The sequence below is a fragment of the Misgurnus anguillicaudatus genome, chromosome 12, assembly GCF_027580225.2.
Source record: "Misgurnus anguillicaudatus chromosome 12, ASM2758022v2, whole genome shotgun sequence".
Lineage (NCBI taxonomy): Eukaryota > Metazoa > Chordata > Actinopteri > Cypriniformes > Cobitidae > Misgurnus > Misgurnus anguillicaudatus.
In genome coordinates this window covers 13,989,219-14,010,244 of record NC_073348.2, presented here as the reverse complement: position 1 = coordinate 14,010,244, position 21,026 = coordinate 13,989,219, and the positions used below count along the sequence as shown (strand labels likewise).

Here is a 21,026-nt window from a genome sequence, read left to right as displayed (position 1 = left end):
AATACATATTTTCACTCAGTGAAGTCATTCTACTTGATTGGAGGGTTAATGTGCCATGTCTTCAGATCAGTATTTTTTAAAAAGATCTGACAAAATGCCCAGAGCTAAGAAGATTCCGGCGAAAAGTTCTACTATCAGCGGCGCCGAGCAGGACGTTAATATGGACGAAGCGAGCATGAGCAGTCGTGAGGAACTCCGATTTGCTCAAGCTTTGAACAAAGTAACTAAAAACATTACGAAGGTAATAGATGAGAAAGTCAATACTGTCCTATCCGCGATAAAGGATCAGACGGTTCAGTTCCAGGCCTTGGTCGAACGAGTGGGCGAGGCGGAGGAGCGGATCGCAGGTGTGGAAAATTCGACCGAATCCCTGCAAGCGTCTGTGGCTGATCTTCAAAAAAAAAGAGCTAAATGACAGAACGTATCGACGACCTGGAGAATCACGGACGCAGGTGTAATCTGCGCCTAATCGGACTACCAGAGGGAACTGAAGGCAATGATCCGGTGCGTTTCTTTGAAAGGTGGCTGCCCGATTACTTGAAGATTACAACAAAAGCAGGGAGGATCAAGCTTGATCGTGCTCATCGCTCTTTGGTATCTTTGCAAGGACCCGCGCAACGACCCAGACCTGTCATCATAAAGTTTCATACGGATAAGCAGCGAGTGTTGGACACAGCTCGTCATGTTGGCACGGATCCCATGAGAAGCTCTGACACAGGTCCGAGGGCCTCATTCTTCAACGATTATTCTGCGATGGTGATAAAGAAATGTAAAGCTTTTAACGATATCAAAAAACGATTGCAGAAGATGAAGTTCGAATATGCACTGCTGTATCCTGCAACTCTGAGGCTGACCATTAACGGAACAATGAAGCGTTTCGCCACACCAGAGGATGCCACTACCTTCCTTGACAGCCTGGGCTGAAATGGTAAACTTTCGCAAGGAATTTTGCGGTACATGAACAAAATAGTTCACTGAGTGAAGTTGTTCATCATGTTGCTGGGAGCTTGGTGAGGTTTGTGTTTACCCTATATTAAAGGATGTGAGTGGTGTTTGGAGGAGTAGGCAGTTGCCTACAGAAGAAAAGAGTAAGAATAGTTCTTCCTGCATGTTTGGCAGGTTTGTGTCTTTTCTGGTATTTTGTTTTGTTTTTGTATTAAAGCTCAGATTTCTAAAAGTTACACTTACAAGAATATATTTTATGTTTATCTATATTAGGGCTCCACTGACTGTCTGTACAGCTTTTAATGTCTAGAGTGCTCAGAATTTGTACTTGGAATATTCGAGGTATCCATAATCCTGTAAAACGAAGAAAGATACTTACTTTTTTGAAAAAAGGAAATATAGAAATTGCTCTTTTACAAGTGTTACTAAAGTGTTTTTGGACATGATTGCCAGGCCAGCAGATTTAATTATTGTCGGGGGGGATTTTAATTGTGTTATGAACCTTCTTGTAGATAGGTTCCCACATAGCTCGGCATCTCTAACCGCTCAGGCGAGATCCCTTTAGAATTTTGTAATGATCTTGGTTTTGTAGATGTCTGGAGAACTCTTCATCCTGCTGATAAGGAATAAAAAAAATTTCTACTTCCTATCATTGTCAGTCAAGATTAGATTACTTTTTCATGCCTAAAACAGATTTGCATTTAGTCCTATCTTGTAATATAGATGGTATTTTACTGTCATGCTAGTGTCACTATGGAGCTTCAACTTGGGAACACTGTGGATTATTCTATACAATGGAGACTTAATATTACAACTCTTAGGGACAGTACATTTTCGGTTTACTTTTCTTCTGAATTTAAATCTTTTATCTATTAATTCTTTATCCACAGATAACCAATATTTATTATGGGAAACCTGTAAAGTTTATGCAAGAAGGCTAATTATTTCATGTACGAATCTAATTTTGTTCCCTTATTTGAGAAAATACGACAGGATTTAGAACGTTGGAATTCCTTGCCAGTATCTTTACTAGGTCGTATAGCACTTGTAAAGATGATTGTGTTACCCAAACTGTTATACCCTATTCGAATGGTTTCTATACTGTTTTCAAATAGGACATTAAAAGACCTAAATAGCTGGATGACTTCTTTTATATGGAGTAAACGCAAACCTAGATTAAAATGATCAGTTCTTTATCTACCAAGTTCCATGGGGGGGCTAGATTTTCCAAATATTAAGATGTACCAGTTAAGTTCCCATTTGAGATACATTGCAGAGTGGGTTAGGAATGACTCTTCCTCTACTTGGTTAGATATTGAATCCTCCTTTTCACATTTTCCTTTAAAGCAACACTATGTAGTTTTTTAACATTTAAATAATGTCTCTAAAATTATTTCAGTGATAGAACAACTTTTAACTGGACAAATTGTACTGTTGCTGCAACCTGAGCAGCCTCCTAGCTGCTACAAGCACACTCTGAAAGTGGCGGTGGAGGGTAGGAAACACAGCCCCACCCCTCCCCCTGCCTGCAGAAGAGTGTTTGATACCAGACACTGTTGTGCTTTTCAACCACATGGGGGAGCTGTAAGTCATTTTTACATGGAAACTACATAGTGTTGCTTTAATAGCTCTTCTTTTTGTTAAAAGCTTTCAAAACATATAAGAGATCTATAATAACCCAATTATAGTTAATACTCTGAAAGCATGGAGATCAGTCTGTAGGCTTGAAGGTAGATCTAAATTGACTTCTTTCTTCACCCCAATATTAAACAATCCGGATTTCACCCCAGGAATTTTGGATGATGGTTTTAAACGTTGGTATAATTTGGGACTTACTAGGCTTGGGGATATGTTTTTAGATAATAAATTGATGTCATTTGTGGACTTAACTCAGAAATACCAGCTGTTTAAACATGATTTTTTTCGATTCCTCCAATTGAGACATTATATTACTACTAACACAACACTTGTAACAAACTGTGAGATATCTTCTATTGAGAGGTTATTATTTTTATCTTCGGGAAAAATGTCTTTGGGAAGGTTTTATAGTGCTATGTGTTTAATTTCTTCTACTGATACACAGATTACCAAAACTAAATGGGAGGAAGAGTTAGCTATTGATATTGATGATGAAACACGGGATGATATTTGGTCTTATGCTAAGAGGATATCTGTTTGTGCACGTATGAGAGAAATACAATTTAAAATCATACATAGACTTCATATTTCTCCACATCGCAGGCATTTTTTTAATTCCTCTCTATCGCCCATGTGTTTAAAATGTAAAACTGAAGTAGGCACTTTAACACATTGTCTGTGGTCTTGTCACAAACTGCAAAGGTATTGGGGTTTGGTGATGGAGGAAATGGAAAAGATTTTTAATAAGCAGCTGATTTTGACCCAATCTCACTGATACTGGGTATACCTAATAAAGGCATTGTCTCATCTGCTAACAAGAAATTGTATAATATTCTTTCCTTTGCTGCCAGAAAAAATATTTTGCTTAATTGGATTAATGATAAATCTCCATCACTTAAAGGTTGGCATAAGATAATTTTTGAAATGATTCCCTTAGAGCGTCTTACTTATGTATTACATCAAAACAGGCATGTTTCATAAAGTGTGGACTCTATATCTGGACTATATGAAACCTCATCTTCGCCCAATTATACTACAAGGAACATTGTAATTGTGTAAATGTCTAGACATTTAACTTGTCTGCCCTATTCATTTTTTCCTCTAATCTGTTATGTAGGGGTTTGTCATATTTTGTTTAGAATCTGAGCTGTATGTTGTTGTTGTTTTTTTTCTTTTGTGAGATGTCTTGTTCTTTTTGTATTACAATGAAAGTCCAATAAAAATAATTATAAAAAAAAATAGGCAAAATATGTTTGCTGTAGGCTAATCCAGTACTATGAAGCTACATAAGCAAGAAAAACAATTTGACTTCCCTAGCAGAACAATTTCTGCTTATGGAAGCTCTCTCTCTCTCTCCCCAACCTCCTCTCTCCCTATTTGTACTGACAATTATCACACATAAGGATATTTAATTGTAAGATATTGAGGATTCACATTTTATAACTGTCTATTAATGTATTTCTAAGGTGAAATCATTGCGAATTTGAGAGAAATGCATATGGACAAAACATAAGCTGCCTAAGGCTATGTCCACACAAAGCCGGTGCATTCCCTATCCGATCATTTTTTTTCCTTGCTCTAAAAAAATAATCCGTAAACACGAAACCACTGAAACCGGTGCAGTATATATGCCGGACCAGTATGGGGCGCTGTAATTGTGCCACAGATATACACTATACACGGAGAAGAAGACTTTGAGCATGCGCATAACCAACGTATGGTGTTGTCCATTATCGCTTGTTGCTCACCACAATTGCATAGAAGCAATAGATTTTGCTGTAATAAAGCTAGTAGGCTTTAGTAGCTTCTGTAGCACGAACACAATCACGTAGTCCACCGTTATTGTTGTTGCTGTTACGTGTGACGCTTCCGACACGTGATGTGATGACGTTTTCGCTTCACAATTTATACGGATTGGCTGTACAGACGAAACCGCAAGGGTGTCGATTTCAGATTTATCCACGGTTTCAAAAAAATAGCGGATTCAGTCTCCCAAAACGCCGGATCCGTGTGGATGAAACGCCAAAACGATAACAAATTTATACGTATACAGTGATACGCGTCTCCGTGTGGACAGCCCCTGAGTAACTATTCTCACCTTCTTACTTCTGACGTCTTAAAAAAATAAATTGTACATCCATCTATAAAAAAGGGATATGTACAATGAGCAAGGATTTATCAAAGTTAATGTTACCAATGACGGTGTGCAGCAGAGCCGGCAGACTATCAGAGTGCTAACATTAGCCATCAGCCATCAGAGAGGTGGGGGACTCGAGTCACATGACTTGACTAGAGTCTGACTTAAGTCACAATTTTCAGGACATGCGACTTGCTTGATTAAAGTATGAAAATGACTTGACTTTGACTTGAAAACAAGTTACTTGAGACTTGACTTGAGACTTGGGAAGACTCGACAATGACTTGAACTTATAAATAATAAACAAGAAGCAATAAAATTAATAATAATAATTAATAATAATTAAAAAATAAAAATATTATTGTGACGTCAGCACCACTTATCAGCGTCTTTGCCTTCAAACCACGCCAAACATGGCAGAGAGCAACGTTAGCTCCACAAATAGTCTGGCTATAAAGACTTTGAACTGGACCGTGACTCGTGACCACAGATCAACTGCAAGCGCATTTTCCACAAGAGTCCACACAAACACTTGAAAATGTGCACATTTAATACAGACATTATCCCACATGTAATAATATAGAGCTACTCCACTGTTATAGCCAAATTCCCCAATACATATTTACGAGACGTATAATGGTCACTTTTCTAATAAGAAAAAGCATAATATGCAACCAAGGCCAAATTATGACAAACAGGAAAGATTAACGTTAATGTATTGCATTGGTAAACATTATAGAGTAGAACTGACTATAAAGAGATGACTTTCTTACCTTATGGTTCTTGACGTTGTGGTTGTCCTGTCGGATATTCTTGAGTTGCATATTTTGCATATGGCAAATCTTTTTTTATTGGCACGGTCCAGTTCAAAGTCTTTATAGCCAAACGAGATTTGTGGAGCTAACGTTACTCTCTGCCATGTTTGGCGCGGTTTGACACTATCTACCAATCTTACAATATCCCAATATAAACCTAAAGTCCAGCCACTGTGGTACCCCAACCTACGTCTCCAGTGGTACGCCCAGCCTATGTCTAATATGTCAGATGTATAACAGCTAGACCTACACCTAACTTATATCTCAACCTAGTTATGTTGTATTAGTCTATGCTTCTTCTAATGCTGCTACTGCTACTAATGCTTATATAGGCTGAAAACTAGAAGAAGGGGACGCTGTAATGTAGTGGGACTCCTTTATATCCTGGTTTATGACTGTAGAAAAGGTAATGGACACATGCCGCTAAGAGTGTGGGGAACAGACATTTACTTCTCAACGTGCAGGCCAAATGTGCATGGAAATGAATGCTGGGATGAAGCTTGTCTCTGTGTGATGTCTTCCGCTGCTTAAATAATTCATGTATTTCAATACCCTTTGATTCCTTTATTGATGTGATAGTTTCTATGATCTCTCTCTTTCATGTTAAAAATATATTAGTGGGAGGATTTTTTGTAAGATGATCTAGATTTGACACGCTTTTGTCATCTTTAAAGATACAAGACTACACACTGCATACAATGGCACTCTAAATGTGATCAAATATAATCCATTACAGAATGTCTAAGAAAATAAAATTAATTGACAATTAAGTTTACTTTTTTATTGTTATCGTTCATTGTTATTAAAGGTGTCCAATTATGCATTTTCAGTTTTTTTTAACTTTAGTTAGTGTGTGATGTTGAGCATAAAAAAGATTTGGGTTGCGTTTCCCGATAATGTTGTCTGTTAGCATGTTGTCTGTTATCTGTTTACACTGCAGATAAACCTCAAGGCACGTCGTGGTACAGTCAAGAAATGTTTATTTATTTGTGTTCATGGACACGATCTCCCACTTTTTTCATGCCATTAAGCATGAATGTCTTTTTTTGTTTCACTAGCATGACTTTGTTTTTCGTGACATTTTTTGTAGTTTTTTCCTTTTTTTATATAGTTGGGGTTGGGGTTAGATTTGGGATTTGGGTTAGGATGTCTGCAATGTAACAGAAAGTTGTTCTAACCCCAAGCAACAATGGTAAAATATAGAAAAAACAATAAGAAAACAATACATAAGATGACCCAAAAAAAATATTTATAGAAATTTGTGCTGAGAGACACGAAAAATACATTTGTGCTCAATGGCATGGAAAAAATGGAAATTTGTGTCCATGACCACAAATAAATAAATCAAATATTCCGTGACTATACCACAACTTGCCTTAAGATTGGGTTGGAAAAAGCATATACTATTTAATGGCCGCGTTTCTGGAGCTGCGCCTGTCTGTCTACAGTTATGATTGCTTTAGATTTAAGCTTTGATTAGTTTTAATGTGGAAAATATGTTGACCTTTGGAAAATATACAAGCAGTAATCAAGTGGAGCAGTTTCTTTTGAGAGTTTATGAAGAATAAGGTATGCAGTTGCCTCGAAGTTATAAGACATTTGGGGTCCATAGTATAACAAGTATTGCCATTAAACTACATTCATAACAAAATTTCATGTGAATAACCTCATTGAAAATATATGTAGGCCTACTGACAAAAAATGTTAGCTACTATGTTAGCTACTGTATTTAGGAAATTAGTGACCAAAAAACCTTTTTATCCTGTTCACTGTATCGCACTGTATGACATAAGGCAGATAGAAATATGCAATACAAGTATAACACGAGGAAATACAACTCAGCAAAAATGGCCAACAGAAAGTTTTTTTCTGAGCGGAAAATCCAGCTGCCTTTTTCTGTACGCTTTTCAGGACAATTGCATTTCTTGTTGCTGGGGGCTGCCTTTCAATTCCTCCATCCTTGAGCTTGTTACCACGGCAGCCATAAGCTGGGGTAATGGTGGTGAAGTGCATGTGTGTATTGTAGGGTTGGGGATTGTGGGGTACAGACACGTGACTGATCTATATAAATGACTGGATTGCGCATGACGTCACAACTGTGAAGCCACAGCGCCGCCATGTTGGTATACCCAAACATTCTATCAAATCAATGGACGCGATCAGATTTTAATGATAAAACATCACTTTACTAGTCTTCGTTTTTATATCTGAAGTTACCCTGTAAATTATTACAACATTAACATCCTAAGCATGTACATAGTTATTTACTGAAAGTTGTAGATTTTAGTTTTTAATCAGTTATTATACATTCATCTTCATTACAGTATCAGATCAGCAGACAGACCGCAACATATTTAGTATTAATGATTCTGAAATCTAAATAAATAATCATACTTTGTACAGTATGTGCATGCAATAATTTGCTGGTTTTATGTTATCTAAACTTACAAGTTACCTAAACTTATTAAGAGAAATAACGCTGACCGTGAAGCTGAATGTCAAAAAAAACCTTTATTTATACCCGTGTCATTAACAGAACGCAACAGACACACTCACCTTAACGTTTTTTTATAAATCCATTTTCCTGCCCGATTAAAGAATAAACATTGCAAATAACACCAGAATTAACAGTTAATTTACGTACACATATCCTAAAAATAATCTTGCGTGACTGATACGCTGTAAAGCGGGTGAATTTAAAACATGATTTTGAATGGAAGTCAATGACGCCGTCTGCCGGTTGGGTATACCAAGATGGCGGCTCGAACTCTGCGCTGGCTTCCCCTCACGCTGATACGTTAAGCGTTCTATGCGCAATCCAGTCGTTCATATAGATCAGTGAGTACAGAACTAAATCCATGACCCATATTGACCACATAGGCCAGGTGTGGGCAAACTTTGGTCAATTTTATCCATCCCACGAGTTTTTAAATGTAAAAAGAATCATGTAATCAGTATGATTTGTCAAGTAAGTAAATACCAAATACCAGTCATAACACATGCACAAACATTAGTAAAACAAATTGCATGAATTATTTAAATAATCTCCTCCCAAAAATTGCGTCTAAAAGGGAAACTCCAATAAGTTCAGTCGCAAAAATAACTAGACCACACCATTTCAGAGCTATTATCCACTGCGTGTCTTTAGTAAATAGCCTACCGACAGCTTATATTTAACAATAAAATGATGGTTTGCACTGGCACAAGCTGTTAGTAAATCTGGCCGTTAGTCTTTAAGAGTTTATTTGTGCGCATGTTTTTTGATACTTCTCTATATCAGCATGGCTTTGATTGTGCCAAAGGCACTAATATGGAATATCTCATGGCATTGCTCAACCAATTATTATGACTGTGGCACATTTTGAGCTATACAAATATGTACCAAATGAATCTTTCCTGCAGCATATATTGGCAGTTCAAAAGCCCATTTTCACCCTATGACTGTTCTTGGGAGCTATACAATTGCTATCATCCATTCACTTTATATGGATGCACAAATACATCAGTAAGTGTATGTGCTAGCCAAACTCAGTACACTGCTGATTATTGTACATGCCAACATAAACAAACCGGCCATCTGCATAGACTTGAGCTCACTTTGCCAACATGAATAAATGTGGAGTAAGCAGTTTTTTGTTTTTCTTACTATCACTCCATTCAAGCTGCTTAGTTCTTTCACTTCCAGCTCTTGTTAAATCAGGCCCGGATTGGCCATAGGGAGAACCGGGAGGATTCCCGGTGGGCCGGTCTGTTTTTTTTGGCCACGAGGGCCGGTGTTGTCATGCCACCGGGATGACGCGTATTTGCGGGTGAGAGATGTTCCCCCCGCTTTATGCACAAGTTGATTGTGTCCCGAGTCCCGACCACTTATTGGAAGAATTCTTGCATTAGGGTTCATTGACATCTTAAACGCATGGGAAACGCAGGACGTGCCGCTGTCTTCTGGTTTTCAAAGCGCTTACTTGAACACGAGTTTTGTTTCAGACGCGTCTATATTGAGTGCACTTACCGGCCGCGCGTCTATATTTTAAATAAACTTGAGCGCGTCTTTTGAGTGCGCTCCCCGGACACGCGTCTATATTTTAAATAAACTTAAGCGCGTCTTTTGAGTGCGCTTGCCGGTGTTGTGTCGAAGTCTGTTCCCCCTATGTTCCCCCTATTTTTCCCTTCAGTGTAGTGTTTTTATGGCGTTTTTATCACGTTATAGGTTTTATTATTTATATATTTAAAGTTTTAATGGCTACTGAGATGTATATGTGTGCATTTCTGTAATGTATCTGTATTGTTCTTAATGGTAAGTCAATTATTTTACAGTATGAATCATATTATATGTATAATATTTATTTAATTATGTATGCAAACATTACATTTTTAAAACAATCAGTAAAGAAAAGAAAAAAGAAAAAGACAGGCTATATTTTAAAAGAAATACCCTAATAGAAAACTGTCAAATGTATGAAATATTTAATAAATTGTATTATAAAATACATGATATTATGCCTTTTTAGTATAACCAATTCAAATCTTTAATCTTTCTAAATGTAACGTGATGAAAACGCTATAAAAGCACTACACTAAAGGGAAACATAGGGGGAACTGAGTTCGACACAACACCGGCCGCGCGTCTATTATATTTTAAATAAACTTGAGCGCCTATTTTGAGTGCGCTCGCCGGCCGCGCATCTATATTTAAAATAAACTTGAGCGCGTCTTTTGAGTGCGCTTGCCGGCCGCGCATCTATATTTAAAATAAACTTGAGCGCGTCTTTTGAGTGCGCTTGCCGTCTTAATACAAACGGGCTGGCCTCTAAAAGGAAAAGAATTTACAAAACGTATTTTTTTATCCAAGTCATAGATGAATTGAATAGTCATTATTCATCGTTTATTGCAAGAGGAACAACAATCTATTTGATGCAAAACTCATTAGTTTATTTGAAAAAAAAAGTATATCCATGATGTTTTCTTTTTTTTAACACAATGTAGGCCTACATTATTTAGCAATAGACATGATCTAAGTACTAAAAAAGATACAGATTTTTTCCATTTGTTTCCAATGCATACTTGATAAATCTTGCTTGTGTATTGTATATCAGGGGTTTCCAAACGTTATCAACCCAGCAGTTAATCTCAAGACTCACAATTTTTTAGAAATAGAAATATAGAGGAAAACACAAACACATTTGTTCCCTTTAGTTTTTGAATAAGTTTACTTTAGTAATATTATGGTCTTATGGTAGGGCTGCATGATTATGGCCAAAATTATAATTGTTTACTGCATTTGCACAGAATATGATTTGAAAAATACAGTGAATTGCAAGGCTGCAGAGAACAGTGCACTACTGCAGACTTATAGTACTGAGGGTTTAAAGATATTATTTTAATAGTCAGTCGTGAACTAAAGTGGGCCGGTCTAAGGCATGAAACTCCAGGGCTGAAAATGAGTCCCACTCCGGCCCTGTGTTAAATGAAAACATTAGTTTGGATTGTTTCTATTTTTGTTCATCTATTTGTAAGATTCAGAGACATGTAATAATGATAAATTATTTGATTCAATTTACATTTGCGATCAAAAGTTTACATACACCTTGCAGAATCTGGAAAATGCTGAAAATAAGTAATTTCAACAAAACAAGTATTTTCAAATGAGAATGTTTACAGAAAAATCGCAAAACAGAAAAATAAAACAGTTCAAAAACAAAAATCCAGTTCAAAAGTTTACATACAACTGATTCTTAATATTGCACGATGTTACCTGAAAAGTCAATGACAGTTTCACTGTTTTCTGATACAGGTAGTTGTTTAAAGGTTTCTTGTCATACTGTTAACTAATCTTCAGAAAAATCATCCAGGTCCTTCAGATTTTTGCTTTTTAGTATCTTCTGCATGTCTGAACCAAGTTCACAGGTGACTGAGTGATGTTGAGATTCATCTTTTCACATTAACCTCCTAAGACCCGAGCTTTGGTTTATCTTTTTTTCCAGATTTTTATCCAGCTATTTTTGGGTTAGGAAGAACCAATAAATATAAAACCCAAATATTTTTCTTTGAACATAAAGCAGTGTAATTGTCCATGTTTGTGTACAACAGGTTCCAGTTACACAGAAATAAGTATTATGGTGCAAACAACAAAAAAATGTGATGTCTACGTATGTGGACATCCAGGTCTTAGGAGGTTAAGGGACAATCAAGACACTAATACGCAACTATTACAATAGATACAAGCATTCTGGTTTCCTCACCAGGTGAACTACAAGCCTAGACATTTATTTGATACTCAATGTCTCATTAAAAGTATTTTCTTTCCACATATCACTACAAGTGCTTTATGCTATACATCCATAGAAATCAGGGCTCACAAAATTGCTAGCCTGATGTACAAGGCTATTGTGCCTTCTTTTCGGGCTACCCAAATGTATTTCTGACTGTGACAGGAGGCTCGGGGTCAGACCTTTTGGCGATGACAGGAAGCTTAGGAGACTCAGGATTATCCTCTTTGGCCGTGACTGGATGATCAGGGGACTCGGGTAACACTGGTAACACAGAAGACAACAGAAATACCTCAGACGTCACAGAGACCACAGATCTAGAGACCACCAGGCTAGGGGCACCAGCCACCCACCTCAATGCCAGTGGTTTGGGTAAAGTCGTGGAGACAGCGGGAACATGGTCTGTTCAAGTTCACTTTGCATCATCTTCACTTTGTGCTGCACCATGACTGCTTCCGTCTTCCATCATCTCGGTTTCTGATTGGATATTGTTTGCTCCGACATTCTTCCGATCAGGTTTGGACACTCTTTACACACTTTACACCAAGGAAAAATCTGATAAGATAATCTGTAGAACCATCAAGATAATCGGGACATACAGTTGTGTTCAAAATTATTCAACCCCCCAATGCTGTTAAGGGTTTTAGGGAATTTAGTGTACATTTGTAATTGTATTCAGAATGAAATCCTACAATGACTTCTTAAAGAACCATATGCAACTAAAATGACATCAATTGGTTTTGTAATATAGTAGTAAATGTTTCTTTTGTGAATTCTTCATTGACACAATTATTCAACCCCTTAAAGAACTACCACTCTGAAGAACAGAGGTTCATTGAAGTGTTTTCAATCAGGTATTGAAAACACCTATGGATGTCAGGGAACAGCAATAAAGCCTAATAAGCACCAATTAGGCAGCTTTAAAATGACTGTGATACTCAACTCCTTCTAAACATTTACTGGTGTGGTTACAAACATGGTGAAGTCAAAAGAATGGTCCAGGAAGACAAGAGAAGAGGTGATTAATCTTCACAGGAAGGGCAATGGCTTTAAGAAGATTGCAAAGATGTTAAACATACCAAGAGACACCATAGGAAGCATCATTCGCAAATTCAAGGCAAAGGGCACTGTTGAAACGCTTCCTGGTCGTGGCAGAAAAAAGATGCTAACTGCGACTGCTGTGCGCTATCTGAAGCGTAGAGTGGAAAAAAGTCCCCGTGTGACTGCTGAGGAACTGAGAAAAGATTTGTCAGCTGTGGGTTCTGAAGTTTCTGCTCAGACAATACGGCGCACCCTGCGTACTGAAGGCCTCCATGCCAGAACTCCCAGGCGCACCCCCTTGCTGTCTCCAAAGAATAAGAAGAGTCGACTGCAGTATGCCGAAAGTCATGTGGACAAACCACAGAAGTTTTGGGATAGTGTTCTGTGGAAAATTAGAACTGTTTGGGCCCATGGATCAACGCTATGTTTGGAGGAGAAAAAACAAGGCCTATGAAGAAAAGAACAGCTTGCCTACTGTGAAGCATGGTGGGGGGTCAATCATGCTTTGGGGCTGTTTTGCTTCTGCAGGTACAGGGAAACTTCAGCGTGTGCAAGGTACCATGAATTCTCTTCAGTACCAGGAGATATTGGATGACAATGTGTTGCAGTCCGTCACAAGAATGTGACTGAACTGGAGGCTTTTGCCCATGATGAATGGGCGAAGATACCCGTAGATCGCTGCAAGACACTTGTGTCAAGCTATGCTTCACGTTTAAAAGCTGTTTTAACTGTAAAAGGATGTTGTACTAAGTACTAAGATTGAATGTCACTTGGGGGTTGAATAAAACTGATAATGATGTGAGCACAGAAAAGACATTTGTGGTTATTTCATTATAAATGTTATGTTATATTTGTCTGACCTACACATGCCTCTTTGATGTAATTGTAAGCAGGAAGACTGAATGATCAAAATCAATGTCAAACCGGCCAAAACAATCAATTTCAGTTGGGGTTGAATAATTTTGAACACAACTGTAGCTAGAATTGTCGGAAGGGGGGAAATCGGCCAAAATCAGCCTGATATCTTTTGGTGTGTACCCAGCGTTAGGAACCAACTCAGATGCGGCAGCCATCTTTGGACCAGGTGCAGGCATGGCGGCCATTTTAAAAATGGGTGCTGGCATGAGTCTCGGGCTGTGGGGCACACAGCCGGCCATGACCGGCCTGGCACCTCGGCACACAGAGCCTGTTGCCTACTGCCCACACAAAAAAACTGTTTAGGTGAGGCCTCTGGCATGTCCACAGTGAAGGAAGATCCGGCCAGCAACAAAGCATAGTCCAGGAATTAAACAAGTGACCCTCGAGAACCATAACGGGTAAGGTTAGTTTTGAGCAGTTTATTGAGCCCGTAACAATAAAAGTCAATAAGTGCAAAATCAGAAAAGTTTGTAAAGTGAGAAATGTCCAAAAGGTCTTCGGTGTGGTCCTTGAGGGAAGGATTACCTTGGCGTAGGCTGACTATAGCAACTGCTGGAACCATTATTGGTCAATCATTCTGTCACAGAGAGGCAGGCAAGACAAAGCAGCAGATCCAAATGCAGTATAAAGTTTATACCGATATTCTGGATCGGTATTGGGGCCGATCCAGGCTTTTTGGCTGGATCAGATATCGGATCGAGGACCGACAACTTGACCGATCCAATTTCGATACTGTGCGTTAGCCGTGGTGGTTACTGACAAGCTTTTAAAAGGACAAAGAATTACAAAAGCACCATAAACGTTTTATGCACTATATTCAAAGTCTTTTAATACACTCAATAGCTTCGTATGAAGGAACAAACGCACATTTAAAGATATTTAAGTTCACAGAAACTCTGTAACTTACTCGCAAACTGAGTTAATCCACTGGTGAAGCGGACAGATGAAACGCATCATTCACACACGCACACACAAGATAACTGTAGGCTATTTTAAAGATCTGATTGTATAAAGTCTCAATAAGCCATTGGATGAATGCAATTCACTAATGTGCTGAGCACATGATGCATCTATTCTCTTTGTGTTTTAACAGTTATGAACTTTCCATTGCGGGGTGAGGATTCCCATGAGAGGATGATGCAAGTGCATCAATTCTCTGCCCAGAAAGCCCATAAACGTAGCGTGTATATGACTTAGGCGCATCAATTCTGCACCCGGAATGTGCATAAATAGTCCGGTCAAGCACATAATTCCCAAAAAAACCATCTGCACACTAAAGCTTTTGTACTACGACAGTTTTACACAAGGAAAAAATATTTAGCATACTTAATTGATCAAACGTACCTGTTATATGTTCTTCTAAACAATGCCATGGTTAAAGGAATAGTCTACTCATTTTCAATAAAATATGTTATTACCTTAACTAAGAATTGTTGATACATCCCTCTATCATCTGTGTGCGTGCACGTAAGCGCTGGAGCGCGCTGCGAGGCTTCGATAGCATTTAGCTTAGCCCCATTCATTCAATGGTACCATTTAGAGATAAAGTTAGAAGTGACCAAACACATCAACGTTTTTCCTATTTAAGACGAGTAGTTATACGAGCAAGTTTGGTGGTACAAAATAAAACGTAGCGCTTTTCTAAGCGGATTTAAAAGAGGAACTATATTTTATGGCATAATAGCACTTTTGGGACTCGCCTGAAAAGTCCGCTCCCCTTCTCCCTCTCATAATGGGAGAGGGAGGGTGTTACTGCACCGAGTCAAAGTACTCCCAAAAGTGCTATTACGCATAAAATATAGTTCCTCTTTTAAATCTGCTTAGAAAAGCGCTACGTTTTATTTTGTACCACCAAACTTGCTCGTATAACTATTTTTTGTATTTTTTTAATGTTCTTAGATTTAAAAAAAAGTGTGTCTGCAGAAGAGCAAAGTCCTGCAGACAACTTGGCTGTTTAAGATGTTTTAAATAAACAGTTGCACAGCATATTTCTTTGGTGCTATTAAAACCTCCACAACAAACCTGGATGTAGCTCTTTTATTATATACTAATGTATCGCACTTTAAATCGCGAATCGCAATTTTGATCAGAAAAATCGCAATTAGATTTTTTCTCCAAATCGTGCAGCCCTAGTTTTGAATATGGATATTTCTATAACAAAACTGTGCGGATTACCCTCAGAAGGCCTTTGTTTATCATCGTGGAGCCGTTTGGATTTATTTTGTGAAGGATGGATGCACATTTTTTGGACTTGAAGGAGTGAACCCTGTAACTTTACATTTAATTACCTGAAAGATCTAAGACATTTTCTAAAATAACTAAAAATGTCTTTGTCTCAAAATGATGGACATATGCATCTCGGACGGCTTGGGGGTGAGAAAATCATGGGTTTAATATCATTTTTCATATATTTTACATATAATTTTATTTTTCATATAACAATTTATAGAATTAAATCTTGTTTTAACGATAGGAACATTTGTAACTCTGCTACCATGTAACTCCATTACCATGACTTATGAAACATATATGTCTTAGAAATACATAAAAACTAGTCACAGTCGCAAAATTTTTGGTCATTTTATAGGAAACAAGTGTAGAAACACTTCTATATGAGTTTTTTGGTAAGAAAGTGATATAAATTTTCTGTAACCCCGTTACAGAGCACTTTCTTTCTTTAAAATCATAATAAGATTTAATTTCACCAGACCAGTGCTACTATTTAAGTACATGTAGGCACATACAAACTGACATATTGTTCTTAAATTCTGGTTTATTAATTGCTGAGTGGCACTAAAAAATCTAGTGGCAGTGTAACTCCGTTACCGTGTGATCTTCCCCTACTGTATTAAAAACAATGCAGATTGATGCATCCTTGTTTCAACGCAGAGAAAATAAACGGAATGTTTGAGTTTATATTCATGTTTACATTAATCAACAATTAGAAGCAAGAATGTTTCCCATTCCTTTCTGCGTGTTACTGTATACTGCTCTCACTGTATCACTTTACAAACTGTGCGCCAGTGTGCAGGAAGAGGAAGCAATGATGTAACACAGTGATGATGTCACAAAGTAGCATAAGTAGAAAATAAGTTGTTATCCTAGCGTGATTTAAATGTTTGTTTTTGTACTGGTTAGGAGGGACCTAAACTTACAGTTTGTCTGTAAGGTACAAAAAGAATCAGCACTCTCATATCAGCCCTTTACGTAAATGTTATGGACACATATTTCTTGTTGCATCTGCAAGTTGCATTTTGTAATGTACACTCTAAAAACAAAAGGTGCTAAATAGCACTAAAAGTGGTTCACTGGCTCGTAATCATAGGGGAACTATTTTAATAGCACTTAAGTAGTACCTGTGTAGCACCTGTGTAGAACCATATTGTGCTATATAAAACCCCCGGATGGTTCTTCATAGGTGCTTTACAGTTGCTATATAGCACTAAAAATGGTTCCCCTATCATTACAAGCTTTAGCGCTTTTTAACATAATTTTTTTTAGTGTAGGGCTCCAGTTATTCACAGATGGAGATATGAAGTGTGCTGTGTGGGTCATATGATTTGCTCAACAGTTAGTGCTTTGCTTAGAAACAAAGATTCAATATGCTAAAGAACCATTTGCATGCAGCTGTGAATTAATAGTAAACTGCTGTAAATAATGTTGAAATAATGTTTAATTTCTTGCAAAGATCAATCTTTTTACCTCATAAGACTTCAATATATCACTAGGAGCCAGAGATATTGTTTTCGCATTGTTTCTATCTGCTTTATTAAAGGAATAGTTCACCCAAAAAAGAAAATTCTATCAGGGGCGGATATGCAATGCAATAATTATCATGTGAATTTCCCTTACGAAAATGAACGATTTTTTTAGGTAAAAAGTGTAGTAACCATGTCTTTTAGAGTATTGATTACTATAAGCAAAATCATGGTTTCTATGATTTAGAAAAACATGGTTATTTTGTGGTCTACCTTGGTTTTACTACAGAAACCATGTTTTTAACTGTAGTAAAACCATGGTTATTTTTTCTAAGGGTTGCCCCGATATCAATCTTGTCTGATTTTATAGCATGCCCAAAAATGTGACACTTGTACTCCACGTTCAACAGTTTGTACAGCCTTTTGGTGAGGATGCTTCCTAGTAGCATAATGTTTCGTGACAGTTTGGATGGTTATGTATATAATATATTACTGTAAGACTAGGCTATATGTTGCACAGGGAAACGACATGCCCGTAATTGCACTGACGTTATGCATTATTATAACACGTTGTGTCTCCGAAAAAGCAAGAATCATTCAAATGCTATACAAATTTTGCTGCATTCATTTAATTATGCGTTTGTGTTTGATGGATATACATCACATTATTTCATCACTGCATCAGCACATCAGTGCCTTTTACAGGTTCATATATTAATGAATAAAACGATGCATTACGCCAGTTAGCTTTTTTAAGATACGATTGATCATTTTTAGGATAAAGCGTCTAACCAGTAATAAAACAAATAATATAATACAAACATATCAGATATGAAGTGCCTAATGGTTAAATTGAGTTTACATGAATCATTTATATGAAGAGTTGTCTTACCGATGATCGCTAATGCTGATGTCTGCGGCTCAGCTGATCAATGCGGTAAATGATCCTCCACCTGTGTACATCACATCAGTCAGATAAAATCCGCTTCAGCAACAAACACACATCCAGTCTTGTATTCCAATGAACGTTACAATGCCATAAATGAGCTTCGATCTTGTGTCTTTTAGCGCTTGTGAATGACAGTTGTAATGGAAAAGACTAAACACTGTGACTGAACCCTGTGACGGAACACTCCCACAGCGCGAAAACCATAGCAAGAGCGCCGCCTTTGGGCCACACACATACAATATCATTGCACGACAAAGAGAGAGATGTTTTATGGATTTACATTTTATTAATAGGTAGCCTACAGACGTCATGTTGTGACAATAAATGAAACAAAAGGTCATAGGTAATTTGTCCCTTATATATTCCCTTTCCCTCACTATTGTTGTTTTCCCAAAAAAGTAAAATATATTTACTAAATAAATGAAATTGGGATTGAGTGCGCTATGGTCCCTGCTGAAAAAAACAATAAAGTTTTTTTTAAAGGTTTCCATTAAAATACCATTAAAACCACTACCCTGTAGTGTGTTTTGGGCCATATTCCATTAGAACCAATACATAGAACCAATAAAACCAATAAAATGTCTGTGATGTGTCTATTGTTTTTTTTTTTTTTAGCAGGGTTAATATCAAGTAACTCTAATACAAAAATATCAGTATTTAACTTACAAACAATAATAAACATAAAGTATAAAAAAATTCATCGTCACTGCAATATATCTTTCTACACCTTATAGGAGGAAATAGGCCTCAATAGACCCAGCCAAGCAGCATTATTTTTTCTCATTGCACTCAGATGGATTAGATTCAACACCTTTACCATTTATTTATTTTAAAATCTAAGTAGGCCTATTATCAAAGTCAGACTTTGATAAGTCTGAGCTTTAGTGAGCTTTGACACAAGAATTTTCTTAGGTGCTTGAAGTCGTTACTTGATTTTCTAGCCGGTTGTGGCTTCCAGGTCTTTTCCACAATGAGAAAGGGTCAATGGCTAAAACAGGTAAATCAGCATTTCAGAATGTTTGTCTAGCTACAATCCCCCTGAATCTTTTGCCAGTTTTCTTTTACCAGACTAAAGTTCCTTTAAATAGATATGCAATTTATGAAAAGAACCTAAACTTAAATAAAAAATTCTGTTACAGTGTTACTTGCAGCTGGTTGCCAGTAACTTACCGTAGATGTACATTAATGTTATTTACTGGCAACATTTTTTCAAAGTTAAATGAACATTAAACATTAGTAAGTCTTTATCTTTACAGAGTAAAACTAAAATAACAGCCTCAAGCAAAGGATTATGGGAAACAAAATCTGAAGGAAAAAACAAAAAAAGTTGATAAGAATTTCTGGTTCCCAGAATGCTTTGCATGATGCTGTTATTTTATAGTGGTTTATTGCAGCTTTCATTAGCCAAGGACTAGCTACCCAAGAGCCTTTATGACTACAAAACATCACATAAGAAAGAAGTCACTGTTTAACGTTTTGATAGGAATCACAACCTCAGCATTCTCATCCTCCTAAACATCGTGTCACAGGGCAACAGCATCTTTCTGTCTTTCTTCATTTCATCTTGATTTATGAGACTGAAACAGATGGCCTGGAATATGTAGGCATTATTTTAAGATTGCACTCAGAAATGGCAAATTTTAGACTGTAGTTCCCTAATATATATGTTGTTTTAAACAGTTCTGTCACCTGTCCATGACTTGCCAAACATTATGGCAGTTATATGGCAGTAGAGGTTGTGAGGGCAATGAAACTACTGAACCAATCTCTGCCTAAAAAGAAATTATAATCCTAGTAAGATAAACAAGACCAAGTGGTTGACTTGCTAAATCAAGATGTGTTACATTACCCACCAGCCAATCTCTGCTGTTCCCAGTTGTTGGGCACAGGAATTTTATTCTTTTGGGCCATTTTGTGGCATTTCTTTGCAGTAACACCATGGATGCGTTCAGCCAGCATCTTTATGTTTTCTGTCAGTTCCTCCTCAGTAAAGATCCTCTTTGCTTATGATGTTCCTCTGTATCCAACAGTCTTTTCTCTTTGTCCTTTTGCCTTTTTCATGTACCACTGTAGGGTGGACCTGCTAATATTTCTCTCTTTTGCCACTGTTCTGATGGATTTCCCATGCTTGACCTCAACAAATGCTTTCTTATTTTCTTTTCTGTATATTTTATGATATTGATGCTATGACTGTAAATCTTAATGTTCAGTCCTTTGACCCATTTCTTTTGATGTTATAAAATGTGGTAAATCACTAGAATTTGCTGATGCTATTAGCACATATTTAATGCAGCTATATTTCTTTTTTTTATTGCATGTTTACTAAACATTACACAAAAGAAGCAGCTATATTTCATGTATTTGCTAAATCTATGCTAAAAACTCCTGTTACATACAAAATGCCTCAATTAAGAAAACATGTTTAAAAAATAAACTAGTTACCTGACACCAGTAAAATATATGTGTTAATAAATTTAATTTAAGAAAAGATAAAGTTTCAAATTTGAAGAGTTAACTTAGAGAATGCAACTGAACCGATTAGGTGCAATACATTTAAGATTATATACATGCATGCGAAACATTTAAGTAAACATTTCAAACTGCCCTAACGAGAATCAC

General features: G+C 37.1%; 1 protein-coding gene across 4 annotated transcripts in view; it reads right to left on the bottom strand.

Annotated features, from left to right (window-relative positions):
- The window catches only part of cdc42se2 (CDC42 small effector 2), a 29,239-nt gene extending 10,611 nt beyond the window's left edge, over positions 1–18,628 (bottom strand). For 2 of the 4 annotated variants that reach the window (XR_008645475.2, XM_055209170.2), the window contains exon 1: positions 18,351–18,628. The gene's annotated coding sequence lies outside the window, so the exon portion shown is untranslated. The remainder of the gene's footprint in view (positions 1–18,350) is intronic. The other 2 variants (XM_073874004.1, XM_055209169.2) reach the window with 1 other exon arrangement.
- Positions 18,629–21,026: the final 2,398 nt, after the last annotated feature.